We start from the raw sequence: 14,718 nt of genomic DNA, 5'->3' as shown, positions 1-14,718 counted from the left end.
AGCCTTTCCTCATAGGACTTGGTCTCCAGACCCCTCACCATCTTCATCGCCCTCCTCTGGACCCCTTCCAGCTTGTCTATATCCTTCTTAAAATGTGGTGCCCAAAACTGAACACGTGAGCAAAAATTCTACTTTGTGAGCTACTGGCATTCAAGTTGTGAGCCACTGCATCAGTTAGTTTGCTCTGATTCTACACCTTGAGGGATACTGGGCAGTGATTCTTTAACCTTTGAGCAGGTCTTTTTTCGTATCCTTCATGTAGCCAATCTGCCTGGAGCTTACCGGGCTGTTAGTACAAGGCTTACTGTACTCTCCAGGAGGATTGGCTGCATCGGGGTGTGTGGCCTAATATGCAAAGGAGTTCCTGCTACAAAAAAAGGCCCCTGCCTTTGAGTCCCCCAGAGCAAAGAGATTTTCCTGCTGCTTACCTTCTTGGGCCTCAAAACAGATTTACCCTTTTTTTCCTTCACTGTACCTAACTAGGGGATGTAAATTTTGTTTTAAAGGGAAACCCTTTAAACCAGGGGTGACAAACATGCAGTTCAAGGGCTGAATCAGGCCTCTGGAGGGCTGTCATCAGGCCCCCATCAGCCCCCCAAGCAACTAACTGTCATCTCTTTCCTTCCCCCTATATCTTGCTTCCTTCTGCATCACGGCTTGCTTTGCAAGACTTGCTCAATCGCACAGGAGCTACAGAGCAAATCCTCTGTTTTCTTCATTGGCTGAGGCTCCTCTCTTGGGGAGGAAGGGGGGAGGAATAACTTGCTTTGCCAGGCTCTCTCAATTGCACAGCAGAGCTACTGAGCCAAGCCTCTCTTTTTCTATTGGCTGAGGCTCCCCCCCCCAGTCCCCTGGGGAAGGAAGGAAAGAGCCAGAGCTTCCTTTGCCCAGTTCCCTGGATCCCATGGGAGAAATACAAAGAAAGCATCTTTAAGACCAATGAGTGCGAACATTTTAAGCATGTTTTATGTTTTTAAAAGATATATATATATTTGTATTGGTCTGTGTTCTGAATATATATCCCTGCTACCTAATCTTAAATAGGTACACACATGGCTCGGCCCAACCTGATGTGGCCCCGCCCAAGAAGGTCTCATTTATGTCAGATCCGGCCCTCATAACAAATGAGTTCGACACCCCTGCTTTAAACGATAGGGGTTTTTTTTAACAGTTTGAACCTTAATTAGAAACCTGGAGCTGCTTTCTTGGCACTCAGTATTTAGACTGCCTCGCTCCTGATCGGCTTTATTGTATAAACGCTTCCAGGAATTCCTAAACGGTCAACCGATCCTTTTTTGTGCGATTGTGGAAATGTTTTAATAGTTTACATCCCTCTGGCTAGTTTTTGCTTCACTCCCAGGATCTGACTTCTAGCCTAGGTAGGAGCCCGGCCTTCGGTTTGCTTGGGTGTTAATGCTGCACTTAGAAGTAGACCATACACACGCAAAAAAACCCCGTGAAAAAATAACGAAGCACTATTCTAAAAACAATAATGGAATAGCCGCTTTGAGCCTGTCGGCGAGGAGGGCGGGATATAAATCCAATCAATCAAATCCTAATCTGAATACCAAATACACAATTTATATATAAGGAAATTACGAAAGTCAGTATGTGATACATCAATTCATAGTAAAGAATATTATCAAAGTTCCGTATGTGCGTGTCAGTTTCCGCCTTCAAGCGCCTCAAAGACAATTCGCCCGCTCCAGCGGGTAAATTGAAGTGGCTACTGCTACACCTGCTGCTGAAAAAAAACGTCTCTTCGAATAACGGAAGCTTTCCACTATGTTGCTTGGAATGTGACGAAAGACCCAACAGAGACTGTAAGAGATTATGATTCATGGAATAATTGTGAGCGCTGGCACTTTAATTTACCCGCTGGAGCAGGCGAACGGTTAAAGTGCTTGAAGTCTGAAACTGACACACACATACGGAACTTGGAACTTTGATGAACATATGAAGCTGCCTTATACTGAATCAGACCCTGGGTCCATCAAAGTCAGTACTGTCTTCTCAAACTGGCAGCGGCTCTCCAGGGTCTCAAGCTGAGGTTTTTCACACCTATTTGCCTGGACGCTTTTTAGTTGGAGATGCCGGGGATCGAACCTGGGACCTTCTGCTTCCCAAGCAGATGCTCTGCCACTGAGCCACAGCCCCATTCATGGCTCTCCAGGGTCTCAAGCTGAGGTTTTTCATGCCTACTTGCCTGGACCCTTTTTAGTTGGAGATGCTGGGGATCGAACCTAGGACCTTCTGCTTCCCAAGCAGATGCTCTGCCACTGAGCCACAGCCCCATTCATGGCTCTCCAGGGTCTCAAGCTGAGGTTTTTCATGCCTACTTGCCTGGACCCTTTTTAGTTGGAGATGCTGGGAACTGAACCTGGGACTTTCTGCTTACCAAGCAGATGCTCTACCACTGAGCCACCGTCCCTCCCCTTGATATTCTTTACTGTGAATTGATGTATAACATATTGACTTTAATAATTTCCTTATTTATAAATTGTGTGTTTAGTATCCAGATTATTTTTTTTGGAATAGTGTTTCATTATTTTTCCACGTGTTTTTTTTGTGTGTGTGTGTGTATGGTCTTGCTCTCTACTGTGGTATTCTAGGATTATCGCACTTAGAAATAGGCTTTCTTTGGCCTCGTGAAGTTCCCCTGCCCTGGGGTGACCCCCTGGGCTGCTTGCCTCCTCTAGAGTCGCTGCGTGTCTCCCCAAGAGTTGCCGAGTGGCTTCCCTCCGCCACCCTTTGCATCGAGTGCCTTGCGGCTGGCCTCTCCAAAAATCACATGGCCTTTTTTCTTTCCCTGCAGCAAGCCAGTGTACGCTCTGCACAGCTTCAACGTTCTCGCCTTTGACAAGGAGAAGCTGGAGAGAAAGGTGGGTGATGTAAATGGAGGTGGGGGTGGGGGGGAGATAATCCTTCCAAACACTGTCCTTGGATGCGGCACTGCACAGCGCAACCCAGGCCTGTTTTGGCAAGTGTTAGAAGCAACAAGGGAATGGTGGAAACAAAGCTGAGAAGAGAAACTTCTGGAAAGGCTCCGAACCAGGAGCAGCCAAACTTGTTTCACATAAGAGCCACATAGAACAAACATGCCGTCCGGGACCCCTGGAGGGCTCCTATCAGGCCCATGAGCAACTCACTGTCATCTGCTTCCTTCTCCCTCTCTTGCTTCCTTCTGCATCACCGCTTGCTTTGCCAGGCTTGCTCAATCGCACGGGAGCAACAGAGCAAAGCTCCTCCCTTGGGGAGGGGAGGGAGAGCTTGCTTTGCCAGGCTCTCTCAATCGCACAGCAGAGCTACTGAGCCAAGCCTGTCTTCCTTCTGTTGGCTGAGGCTCAACAAGCCAGTGAGGTGGATTAGGCTGAGTGTGTGTGTGTGTTTGTCTGTGTCCTTTATAAAGTTTATAGCTCCCCACATGGCCCGGCCTGACAAGGTCAAGATCTGGCCCTCATAACAAATTAGTTTGGTGCCTCTGGCATAGAATAAATGGGTTTTTCTCCCTTTTCTCCCCTTCTTCATTCTTTCGTTCTCTCCTTCCCTCCCTTTCTCCTCATTGAACCTCATACTTTGTGCAGCTCTATATTGAGTGAATTCACTTTTATTTTTACATACTTCGGGGTCTCCTATTAAGTTATTGAACATTTCCCTAATAGTTTTACAGCATGCAAAGCTCCTATAGTTCGGTATATTCATTTCCCTAATAGTTTTACAGCATGCAAAGCTCCTATAGTTTGGTATATTCAGGGATGGCCAAGGGTAGCTCTCCTGATGTTTTTGCCTACAACTCCCATCAGCCCCAGCCATTGGCCATGCTGGCTGGGGCTGATGGGAGTTGTAGGCAAAAAACATCTGGAGAGCTACCCTTGGCCATCCCTGGTATATACGATCTCTTTCAACTCATTTCATACTGCCGCTTGACATGTTACTTGCATTTGGAATATCTACTTACTTGTTTACTGATATTTTTCTTTTCTTTCTAGGTATCTCTGAGTTTTCTTAATAAATTTTTGAAAAGTTAAAAAAAAGTCAGATGTTTCAGAGCTGCAAGAAACAAATGTCAGATGTCTGAGAGCCACAAGACAGGAAGGGAGGGAGGCAAATAAATGGTGGGGGGGAGGGAGGGAGGGAGAGGTGGAAAGAAAGCAACTCACAAGCTACATGGAGCTTCGCCCCCAGAGTGTCTGCTTTTCGCCGTGGGAGCTGCATGCATTTCTCCGCTTTTTGGGGGATCCTGACGGTCTCCCTTGTTTGTCGGCAGATGATGGCCTACAGGCAGTCCGGCCAGCGACTTCCCAACGAGCTGGTGGACCAGCACCAGGAGATTACCCGGATGATCCAGTGGCAGAAGTCGCAGCTGCAGCAGGGGGGCCCTGCGGTGAGGAAAGGTACGGGCAGAGAGGAAGGCCCTAAAGCACCCCCCCCCCAGGAGGGCCCCATTCCCTGTGATGGGGCAAACAAACGCTTTCCCCTTCCGTTCGTTCGCATGAGATTGTCCGGGGAGGAACTGGTGCCCTTGAAGGCAGGCCTTCCCAACAGTGTTCCCTCTAAGCAGAGTTAGTGCAAGCTAGCTCCGCAGTTTTTTAGGCTCTGGTTCACACAGTTTTGTCTTGTTTTGAGAGCCAGCTTGGTGTGGCGGTGAAGTGCGCAGACTTTTATCCCCACTCCTCCACTTGCAGCTACTGGAATGGCCTTGGGTCAGCCAGAGCTCTCTTATCTGGGAGAACCGGGTTTGATTCCCCACTCCTCCACTTGCAGCTACTGGAATGGCCTTGGGTTAGCCATAGCTCTGCCAGAGGTTGTCCTTGAAAGCTTTTGCAGGAGTTGTCTTCAGCTCCACTCACCTCACCGGCAATGTTCCCTCTAAGCTGCAGAGGCTTGTGAGCAAAAATTCTATTTTGTGAGCTGCTGGCATTAGAGTTGTGAGCTGCTGCATAACTTATTCTGCTTTGAGGCCATTTTTCCTCCGCTAAGACAAAAATGTGTGAGCTGGAGGCTAAAAATCTGTGACCTGGCTCACGCTCACTCAGCTTAGAGGGAACACTGTTCACAGGGTGTCTGTTGTTGGGGAGGAAGATATAGGAGACTGTAAGCTTTTCTGTGTCTATGATGGTATCACTTTACTCTGCTCTGGTAAGACCTCACTTGGAGTATTGTGTTCAATTTTGGGGACCACATTTTAAGAAGGATATAGACAAGCTGGAACAGGTTCAGAGGAGGGCGACGATGATGGTGAGGGGTCTGGAGACCAAGTCCTATGAGGAAAGGTTGAAGGAGCTGGGCATGTTTAGCCTGGAGAGGAGGTGGCTGAGAGGTGATAGGATCACCATCTTCAAGGACTTGAAGGGCTGTCATATAGAAGATGGGGTGGAATTGTTTTCTATGGCCCCGGAAGGTAGAACCAGAACCAATGAGTTGAAATTAAATCAAAAGAGTTTCCAGCTTAACATTAGGAAGAACTTCCTGACCACTAGAGCGGTTCCTCAGTGGAACAGGCTTCCTCCTCGGGAGGTGGTGGGCTCTCCTTCCTTAGAGTTTTTTAAACAGAGGCTAGATGGTCATCTGACAGCAATGAAGATCCTGTGAATTTAGGGGGAGGTGTTTGTGAGTTTAGAGCAGTTCCTCAGTGGAACAGGCTTCCTCCTCGGGAGGTGGTGGGCTCTCCTTCCTTGGAGGTTTTTCAACAGAGGCTAGATGGCCATCTGACAGCAATGAAGATCCTGTGAATTTAGGGGGAGGTGTTTGTGAGTTTCCTGCATTGTGCAGGGGGTTGGACTAGATGACCCTTCCAACTCTATGATTCTGTGATTCAAAGAGAAGGGCAGGGTATAAATCTGCAGTCTTCTTCTTCTTAGTTCAGGAAGCAAAGCAAACTAATTAATGCATCAGCCAAATTGCTTGCTCACAACTTTAATGCCCAGTTGCTAACCAAGCAGAATTTTTGCTCACCAGACTCCAGGGCTTAGAAGGAGCAGGGCTCCCCAGCCTTTTTGAGCCAGCCTTTTTGAATGTGTGGGCACAGCCACAAAACGGCAGCTGCCAGAGGCAAAGCCAGTCACCAGACAGCTGCCACTTCTTACCTTTTAAGTCACACAAGGATGTTCCTTGTACTGTGGGGCAGCTGATGTCAAAACAAGAACCGGGTTCAATTTCCCACGCCTCTTCCACATGTGGCTGGCTGGGTGGTCTTGGGTCAGTCGCAGTTCTCTCCGAACTCTTATCAGCCGCACCTACCTCGCAGGGTAGGGTGTCTGTTGTGGGGGAGAGGAAGGGAAGGAGATGGGAAGCCGCCCTGAGACTCTGAAAGAAGGGCGAGTATTCTTCTTCTAAAAACTTGCACAGCCATTCTGACTCCTTGCCGGGCAAAAGGCCTGCCTGGTTCTGGCCACTTCCTAAAAGCACTTGACGGGCCTCAGGAAAGGTGAGGAGGAGGAGAAGAAGTAGATTTATACCCCGCCCTTCTCTCTGAATCAGAGTCTCAGAGTGGCTCACAATCTCCTTTCCCTTCCTCCCCCACAGCAGACACCCTGTGAGGTGGGTGGGACTGAGAGAGCTCTGACAGAAGTTGCCCTTTCAAGGACAACTCTGCCAGAGCAATGGCTGACCCAAGGCCATCCCAGCAGGTGCAAGTTTTAATCACTGGATTGTTTTAATCACTGGATTTTATGAAAGATCTTAATTACAGCACCATAATCTTAAGTTTAATGTAATTTTAACGATTTTAAGGATGATTTTATATTGAAATTGTATATGAATTTATAATAGATTGCACATGGTTTTATTGTATACTGTATTCACATGTTGTGAACCGCCCTGAGCCTGCTTGCGGGGAGGGCGGGATACAAATAAAAAGTTATTATTATTATTATTATAAGTGGAGGAGTGGGGAATCAAACCCAGTTCTCCCAGATAAGAGTCCGTGCACTTCACCACTACACCAAACTGGCTCTCCTGTGCCATAGTGTCCACAGGTAACATGTTGGGGACCCCTGCTGTTGTGGGGGGAGAAGATATAGGAGACTGTAAGCCGCTCTGGGTCTCTGATTCAGAGAGAAGGGCGGGGTATAAATCTGCAATTATTCTTCTGCTGCTCTAAGGGCTGGAAGGGGATCAGCTGTGAAGTGTGACTGTGTTTCTTCTCCACAGAATACTTGGCACAACTGGAACGGTACCAGCAACTCTACACGGAGGCAGTGCGGCGCCTAGGGAATGAAGGCAAACGGGTACGGTGCCCCTTTTCTCTCCCATGACCTTGCAGGCATTATGAGCCCCTTTAGAGCCTGATTTTTCTCCCTCTCCCAAATGCGAGATCTCGAGGGCAACCAAGGACGGCAGTGGGCAAGAGGTTCAGTCACCCCTGCTCTCTGCCCTGTTGTTGGCCCTCCAGAGGAACTGGCTGGCCACTGTGTGAGAAAGGAGGCTGGACTAGATGGACCCTCCCTGGTCTGACCCAGCAGGGCTCTTCTGAGGTTCTTTTCAGGGGAATGCCTCGGCCTCTCTGTCCTGTTGTGAGGCAGGAGGCTGGACTAGATGGACCCTCCCTGGTCTGACCCAGCAGGGCTCTCTGATGTTCTTCTCAGGGGAAGGCCTCGGCCTCTCTGCCCTGTTGTTGGCCCTCCAGAGGAACTGGCTGGCCCCTGTGTGAGACAGGAGGCTGGACTAGATGGACCCTCTCTGGTCTGATCCAGCAGGGCTCTTCTGATGTTATTTTCAGGGGAAGGCCTCGGCCTCTCTGCCCTGTTGTTGGCCCTCCAGAGGAACTGGCTGGCCTCTGTGTGAGACAGGAGGCTGGACTAGATGGACCCTCCCTGGTCTGACCCAGCAGGGCTCTTCTGATGTTATTTTCAGGGGAAGGCCTCGGCCTCTCTGCCCTGTTGTTGGCCCTCCAGAGGAACTGGCTGGCCTCTGTGTGAGACAGGAGGCTGGACTAGATGGACCCTCTCTGGTCTGATCCAGCAGGGCTCTTCTGATGTTATTTTCAGGGGAAGGCCTCGGCCTCTCTGCCCTGTTGTTGGCCCTCCAGAGGAACTGGCTGGCCTCTGTGTGAGACAGGAGGCTGCACAAGATAGACCACTGGTCTGATCCAGCAGGGCTCTTCTGATGTTCTTCTCAGGGGAAGGCATCGGCCTCTCTGCCCTGTTCTTGGCCCTCCAGAGGAACTGGCTGGCCACTGCGTGAGACAGGAGGCTGGACTAGATGGACCCTCCCTGGTCTGACCCAGCAGGGCTCTTCTGACGTTCTTCTCAGGGGAAGGCCTCGGCCTCTCTGCCCTGTTGTTTGCCCTCCAGAGGAACTGGTTGGGCCCTGTGTGAGACAGGAGGCTGGACTAGATGGACCCTCCCTGGTCTGACCCAGCAGGGCTCTTCTGACATTTTTATGTTCTTCTTTGGCAGGAGGCAGCCAAGGATGCTCTTTACAAACGGAATCTGGTGGAGCGGGAGGTGAGTGTTTTCTCTAGAGCAGGGGGCTGCCGCTGTTCTGTGCTGTCGTCCGTCCCCCCCAGCCCCAGTGACTAAGCCCAGGGCAGCCTTGCCTGGGTTTCTGGGCTAATGTATTGATTTTCTGGTGAGAATTAAAGCAGCAGCACTAAAAATAAATGTCCACAATGTGGTCTCTCAGGTTCCCACATGCTACTGCTCAGCCTCACAGGGTTGCCTTTTCCCAGGGATGGAATTCTAGCAGGAGTTCATTTGCATATTAGGCCACGCACCCCCTGATGTAGCCAATCCTCCAAGAGCGTGCAAAAGAGAGCCTCATATGCTCCAAGAGGATTGGCTACATCAGGGGGTGTGTGGCCTAATATGCAAAGGAGCTCCTGTTAGAATTTTACCCCTGCCTTTTCCAAAACTTTCTTCCCACAACAACAGCCTTGAGGATGTAGAAATACAGAGAAACATGGGTCTGGAAGGGACCCCAAGGGTTATCTAGTTTAGCCCCCTGCACAATGAAGAGAGTTCACATTTACTCCCTACCAGCGTTCCCTCTAAGCTGAGTTAGCGTGAGCTAGCATAAGAACAGAAGAGAAGCCATGTTGGATCAGGCCAGTGGCCCATCCAGTCCAACACTCTGTGTCACATAAGAACATAAGAGAAGCCATGTTGGATCAGCCAATGGCCCATCCAGTCCAACACTCTGTGTCACATAAGAACATAAGAGAAGCCCTGTTGGATCAGGCCAGTGCCTCATCCAGTCCAACACTCTGTGTCACATAAGAACATAAGAGAAGCCATGTTGGATCAGGCCAATGGCCCATCCGGTCCAACACTCTGTGTCACATAAGAACATAAGAGAAGCCCTGTTGGATCAGGCCAGTGGCCCATCCAGTCCAACACTCGGTGTCACATAAGAACAGAAGAGAAGCCATGTTGGATCAGGCCAGTGGCCCATCCAGTCCAACACTCTGCGTCACATAAGAACATAAGAGAAGCCCTGTTGGATCAGGCCAGTGGCCCATCCAGTCCAACACTCTGTGTCACAGAAGAACATAAGAGAAGGCATGTTGGATCAGGCCAGTGGCCCATCGAGTCCAACACTCTGTGTCACATCAGAACAGAAGAGAAGCCATGTTGGATCAGGCCAATGGCCCATCCAGTCCAACACTCTGTGTCACACAGTGGCCAAATATATATACACATCTGTGTAGCCCACAGATTTTTAGCCTCCGGCTCACACATTTTTGTCTTCGCTCAGGGAAGGAGGGCCCCAGAGCACACTCGTTGATGCAGGAGCTCAGAACTTTAATGCCAGTAGCTCACAAAGTAGAATTTTTGCTCACAAGACTTTGCAGCTTAGAGGGAACGTTGCCCCCTCTCCCTGCACCACTCTCTCTGTGACTGCTGTTCTATGCCCAGAAGGAAATTCCTCTGGCCTGGAGGTCCTTCCGGACCTCAAAGTGGCCATCAGCATTCACCCTGGGCATGTACGAAAGGGGCATTGCTGTCAGAGGGCCATCCAGCCTCTGTTGAAAACCCTCCAAGGAAGGAGAGCCCACCACCTCCCAAGGAAGAAGCCTGTTCCACTGAGGAACCGCTCTAACGGTCAGGAAGTTCTTCCTAATGTTGAGCCGGAAACTCTTCCGATTTAATCTCAACCCATTGGTTTTGTTCCGACCTTCTGGAGCCGCAGAAAATAACTCTGCACCGTCCTCTAGATGACAGCCCTTCAAGTACTTGAAGATGCCTCTGTTATCTCGGATGATCTCCAGCTATAGATGCTAAGCATACAACGTTATTGTACGGCCCTTCCTGTTTCCCTTGTTTTGTCTCTGCCTTCTTGGAGAAATGAATAACAGAGGCAGCGATGGGGCGGTTCAGACATGAGACAGCCGCTGTGAAAAGTTCCCTTGAGCAAACAACCTGGTGGGCTGCCAGCCTGGGCCCCTCCGTTGGCATGGGGTGGGCAGCAAGAAGAAGATATTTATCCTCCCCCACAATGATGTACCATCTGAACTACTGTATTCGGGACAATAACTACATTGTACTATGTAATATGAGCCCGCCTCACCTTTGCTATATTTACTGAGTTATGTTGTTTAATTGTATTTTATCAGTTTATTGTTGTATTTTAACTGGTTTTATGCTGTCATCTGACCTGAGCCCACTTGGGAAAGGGCAGAATATAAATCCAGGTGGGTGGGGCTGAGAGAGCTCTGACAGCAGCTCCCCTTTCTAGGACAGCTCTGCGAGAGCTATGGCTGACCCAAGGTCATTCCAGCAGCTGCAAGTGGAGGAGTGGGGAATCAAACCCGGTTCTCCCAGATAAGAAGAGGAAGATCGCTGATTTATACCCCGCCCTTCTCTCTAAATCAGAGACTCATACAATCTCCTATATCTTCTCCCCCCACAACAGACACCCTGTGAGGTGGGTGGGGCTGAGAGAGCTCTTACAGCAGCTGCCCTTTCAAGGACAGCTCTGCGAGAGCTCTGGCTGACCCAAGGCCATTCCAGCAGCAGCAAGTGGAGGAGTAGGGACTCAAAACCAGTTCTCCCAAATAAGAGTCCGCACATTTAACCACTACACCAAACTGGCTTTCAGCAGCCACTGTCGTTGCAAGCCAACGGTTCTGGCCCCATCCCAGATGGGCAAGGAGGCCTTCCCTGTGTTGTGTGTGGCTCAGGAGGGGCAGGAGAGCCAGTTTGGTGTAGTGGTTTAGTGTGCGGACTCTTATCTGGGAGAACCAGGTTTGATTCCCCGCTCCTCCACTTGCAGCTGCTGGAATGGCCTTGGGTCAGCCATAGCTCTCATAGGAGTTGTCCTTGAAAGGGCAGTTTCTGTCAGAGCTCTCTCAGCGCCACCCACCTCACAGGGTGACTGTTGTGGGAGAGAAGAAAAAGAAGATTGCAGATTTATACCCCACCCTTCTCTCTGAATCAGAGACTTAGAGTGGCTTACAATCTCCTATATCTTCTCCCTGCAGGAAGGTAAGAAAGAGCCCAGTGGTGCAAAGTGTTAAAGCTGCACTACTGCAGTCATAAGCTCTGCTCATGACCTGAGTTCGATCCCAGGCGGAAGCTGGGTTTTCAGGTAGCTGGCTCCAGGTTGACTCAGCCTTCCATCCTTCCGAGGTCGGTCAAAGGAGTCCCCAGCTTGCTGGGGGGGAAGTGTAGATGACTGGGGAAGGCAATGGCAAACCACCCCATAAAAAGTCTGCTGTGAAAACATTGTGAAAGCAACGTCACCCCAGAGTCGGAAACGACTGGTGCTTGCACAGGGGACCTTTCCTTTCCTTTCCAGGAAGGTAAAGGAGGAAGCTAAAGGAGATGATGAGCCACTCTGAGACTGAGATTCAGAGTGGAGGGCAGGATACAAATCCAATGTCGTCGTCTTCTCCCTCCCTCTCGGGGGGGGGGGTGTGGTGGAATTGGTGGGACAGGGCCCCGTTTCCTCCCAGCCCACCCCTGACCGGCCTGCACATCTGTCTTCCAGCTGCAGAAGTTCCACCAATGAAAGAAACGTCGAAGATGCAAAAGCCTGCGGATTTGCCCGGTCAAGTAATCGCACCATCGGCCTTCTTCCTGCAAGGGTGTGGGGGGAGCGGTAAAGGGGGGGGGGAGAGGAGGCGCTGGAAGTGGGGGGGGAGCCTCGCTCACAGCGTTCCGGTGGTGGTGGTTGGGGGATCTTCCTGGCTTTCGTGTCCTCGCACAACGGACGAAGGGGGGTAAAAGTCTACGGGTACGGCAAGGCGTGGGGCCCTGCCAGGTAAAGAGAGACAATCCCGGTGGCAACGGCACTGCCACCCTGCCCTCTGGGCAACAGAAGTCTTAACGAGTCCACGGAGCCATTTTGCAGCGGAGGAAGCAGCAGAGTCTTCTCCGCACTCTCACATTAGTTCTCAAAGCCGCTCTAGCGTACGTCACCGCTGATCACTTATACTTTTTGGAACTCAAATGGTTTCCCCCTCCGAAGCAGTCTAGAAATTACAGTCTCGTGGGGGGGGGGGGGCTGCAAAATCCGCCCAAAACTATTTTAGTAGCACCCTCTTTGTAATGTGAACATAATCGTAGCACGTTGCCTTTCCGAGCCCCCCAGACGTGGAAGGGACCCTGTGGCACCCAAGACGTCCTGAGCCTTGAGCATTTTGGAATGTGGCACTTTCTGAAGACTCGCACGCCCTCGCACAGCTCCGTTGGCTACGCCCAGTTTGCAGCTCCCTCCCGAGCCTTCCCCCCCCTCCCTTTGTGCACCTGACACTTTGCATGCCCCTCTTCGAGCTTTGCTTGAGAACAGGGCCAGCCCAAACTGTCTGGCACCCTACTCAAGGCTAACTTCGGGCACACACAGCCCCCCCCCCCCCGCACTGATAACGCCACTGAGTAACCGGGGTGTGTGTGCCCAATTTGGCGCCCCTGGAAAGCAGACGCCCTAGGCAGTCGCCTAGTTTGCCTGGTTGCAGGGCCGGCCCCGCTTGAGAAGGTCTCATCTTTGTCCAGACAGGCCAAGGGCTCCCTGCTTTAACGGCCTTGACCCCTCCCAGAGCCCCACTGGGATGTTGTATGTGCCAGGCCTTGCTTGCCAGCTGGCTGCCCTCCTTGCAGTTCCCCACTTCCTGCACCTTCTTCAGGCCCCAGAAAGGGGGACCCGAACCACCCCCCTTCTCTCCTCCTGCCGTACATGCAGCTCAGACCCTGCAGAATCCGTGTCGGTTTCGACACTCTTTTTCTGGGCCACCCCGTAAAAAGCCTACCGAGGAAACGTCATGATATGACATCACCCCTTGAGGCAGCAACGACCGGGTGCTTGCACAGAGGACTGCCTTCACTTTTTTGGAGCTGCCAAAGGAAGAGGCCTGGAACTCTGGCATCCCCTCCTCTCAGAGTGAGAAGCACACGCTGAGGGGCGTTCCCCTTTCTCTCTGGCTTCCTCAGGAGTCCCCAGCGGGTGCTCCCTCTAGCAGCGCATTAGCATCCAGGTTGGCGGAGCAGCTGCTGGGCGTGGGAACACCCAAGAGCTTGTGAAATACAATCAGTCAGCCACAGCGTGGTTCAGAGCCACGCTTGGGCTGACGTATTTTGTACCAGGGGTGGGGAACAGTGGCTCTCCAGATGTTTTTTTTTTGCCTACAACTCCCATCAGCCCGAGCCATTGGCCATGCTGGCTGGGGCTGATGGGAGTTGTAGGCAAAAAAAAAAATCTGGAGAGCCACTGTTCCCCACCCCTGTTCTATACCATATAGCAAAGGGGTGGGGGGGGGGACTCCATGCGTTAAAGCAAAGATATAACAGAAGAAGCATCACGGTGAAACTGTAAACACTATTCTATCAAAGCATTTATTGCAAGAAAATAATAATGGGGTGATGAGAAAAACTCCGTAGCATCTACTTCTAAGTAGCCTCTGCTTCTAAACAATCTGTAATAAGAAATACAAGAGCGCACGCAGGCCCTTTAAAAGCCTCTGCTTTTAAACAGACTGCAATAGAGCACACAAAAGCGCACACAGGCCCTTTAAAAGCCTCTGTTTTTAAACAGACTGTAGTAGAGCACACAAGAGCGCCCGCAGGCCCTTCGACATGACCTCCTTTTCCAAACAGTCTGCACTTAAATGAAAACAGTCTGGTTTTCTTATGCTTTGGTTTGTGAGTCGCATGCAGACTCTTAAGTTTTACAAAGTGCCTGCGTGCACTCGAATTTATTCTACTGCAGACTGTTTGGATTCATTTAAGTGCAGACTATTTGGAAAAAGAGGTTATGTCTAAGTGCCTGCGTGCGCTCTTGTGTGCTCTATTGCAGTCTGTTTAAAAGTAGAGGCTTTGGAATGTTAAAGTGCCTGCGTGCACTTTTGTGCGCTCTATTGCAGTCTGTTTAAAAGCAGAGGCCTTGGAATGTTAAAGGCCTGCGTGCACTCTTGTATTTCTTATTACAGACGGTTTAGAAGCTACTTAGAAGTAGAGGCTACAGGGTTCTTCTCATCACCCCATTATTAGTTTCTTGTAAGAAATGCTTTGCTAGAATAGCGTTCGTAGTTTCACCCTGACGGGCTGAGGCAGGATGGTGCGGGACACGTTCTCCCTCCTGCAGGTCTTGCTCCCTGCTAGACAAGCCACCCCCCTGCTCCTATTAACCCAGCCGGCCCCTTCGCCGCTGGTAACAAAGATCTCCCTGTTCTCCTGGGCCTCTCTCCTGCTCAGCCGGGCTTCACCTGCACCTCACCCCGTCTCTCGTAGGAAAGGGGGGCTTTGTCAGAGAGCCAATTGGCTGGCAGGCCGCACCCCATCC

Source organism: Heteronotia binoei, chromosome 13 (genome assembly GCF_032191835.1).
Source record: "Heteronotia binoei isolate CCM8104 ecotype False Entrance Well chromosome 13, APGP_CSIRO_Hbin_v1, whole genome shotgun sequence".
In the NCBI taxonomy this organism is placed as follows: Eukaryota; Metazoa; Chordata; class Lepidosauria; order Squamata; family Gekkonidae; genus Heteronotia; species Heteronotia binoei.
This window is presented reverse-complemented; position numbering follows the sequence as displayed.